At 38.1% G+C, this 1,981-nt stretch overlaps 1 pseudogene; it reads right to left on the bottom strand.

Moving 5' to 3' along the window:
- Positions 1–795: 795 nt before the first annotated feature.
- On the bottom strand, positions 796–1,265 carry LOC138434378 (prostaglandin E synthase 3-like; annotated as a pseudogene).
- Between the last annotated feature and the right edge of the window lie 716 nt (positions 1,266–1,981).

Below are 1,981 nucleotides of genomic sequence, written 5' to 3'. Positions count from 1 at the left end.
AGACGGACCTTAGTCGGCAAAGTAATGTCTCTGCTTTTGAATATACTATCTAGGTTGGTCATAAATTTTCTTCGAAGGAGTAAGCATCTTTTAATTTTATGGCTGCAGTCACCATCTGCAGTGATTTTGGAACCCAAAAAAATAAAGTCTGACACTGTTTCCACTGTTTCCCCATCTATTTCCCATGAAGTGATGGAACCAGATGCCATGATCTTCGTTTTCTGAATGTTGAGCTTTAAGCCAACATTTTCACTCTCCTCTTTCACTTTCATCAAGAGGCTTTTTAATTCCTCTTCACTTCCTGCCATAAGGGTGGTGTCATCTGCATATCTGAGGTTATTGATATTTCTCCTGGCAATCTTGATTCCAGCTTGTGTTTCTTCCAGTCCAGCGTTTCTCATGATGTTCTCTGCATATAAGTTGAATAAGCAGGGTGACAAAAAGCTGAGATCTTCTTATCATGTCAGTATCTGTTATGAAGTAAAGGAGATTTAGGTGAATTTTTTTTTTAAATCACAGATGCTTTATCCATTGCCTAGGACCTCAACAGCATCATTGAAATCTGGGAAATGTTCATGTACAAGGTTATTGCCTTAGCTGACTTAAAATTGCCCCATACAATGGTACATATCAACCCTTAGTGAGGCTTTTGAAAAAATAAACAGGTTGAAAAATGGGTCAAAGGAGGGAAATACAGCATCTGCCTTTAGAGCTATCAACTCAGAAATGCTTTCAATTATGAATCTTGCAGAGAAGTTATTTTTCTTTTTCAAAATCCAGTGATGACAACATTCCTTACTCCAGATCTGGCATTTTTTTTTCATCAGTTTTGTTAATCATCATCTGCTCCATCTACTTCTGGTAAATCCTCATCAGCACTCATGTTGTTCATCATCTCAGAGTAACAATCAAAATTAGACATATCTTCATCTGAATCATCTTCCCAGTCTTTCTATTTATTAAACTCCACACTAAGCAAATTAAGCTTTGCCCTTTCTTTTGTTAAACTTGGCCATGAGTGGCCAGATTCTCCTTTTCATAAACAGCATATGTCTCTTCTTTTATGCTTGGAATCATTAGGGTCAATACAGTGAAAAAGATCAATTTCATTTAAATGTTTAAAATGATCACTTCCTCCAAGAAAACTGAATATGTTTTGATTTTTCAAAATTTACATTAGCATCTTTACTGTCTTCAACACAAAATTAAGTGAAGACATAGTCCTTTCAATCCTGAGCCTACCACTTTGCAGAGGCAGGCTGCATTGTGAAGGGGGCATGGGGATGGGGAAACACTCTCAGGTGGCAGCTCCTGGGCAGGTGACTTCTTTCAGGTGGTGACTCTAGCATCTTCTCCAACCCTTAACTCTTGATTTCTTTCCCCAGAGAGACTACATGTTTTATACTTTACTTGCCACAATATAGAAATGCTGTCAGGGAGACAGCCAACATGAAATTAGAGCTCATTTTGTATATTTATCTTTTCACAAAGATTGTGTAATATGTGTGAAAGTTATTTTATCCATTTTTCTAGCTTTTTATTTATTTTTACTAGGATTGCAACTCTGATACCTCTTACTTTCACTGTCAGAATAGAAAGACTCCGACTTCTTAGTTTTAACATAGATTATATTTCAAATCCAATAAGTTATTCTTTTTGTTGCTCCTATTATTTCATTTGACTGCTGCTGCTGCTGCTAAGTCACTTCAGTCGTGTCTGACTCTGTGTGACCCACCAGACGGCAGCCCACCAGGCTGGCCTGTCCCTGGGATTCTCCAGGCAAGAACACTGGAGTGGGTTGCCATTTCCTTCTCCAATGCATGAAAGTGAAAAGTGAAAGTGAAGTCGCTCAGTCGTATCTGACTCTTAGCGACCCCATGGACTGCAGCCTACCAGGCTCCTCCATCCATAGGATTTTCCAGACAAGAGACTAGGGGACTTTAATATACTTTAAAATTATTTTTCTAGGTAGATTAATATT

Source organism: Ovis canadensis, chromosome 1 (assembly GCF_042477335.2).
Source record: "Ovis canadensis isolate MfBH-ARS-UI-01 breed Bighorn chromosome 1, ARS-UI_OviCan_v2, whole genome shotgun sequence".
Lineage (NCBI taxonomy): Eukaryota > Metazoa > Chordata > Mammalia > Artiodactyla > Bovidae > Ovis > Ovis canadensis.
The sequence above is the reverse complement of the archived record's forward strand: the minus strand, read 5'-3'. Positions and strand labels throughout refer to the sequence as shown.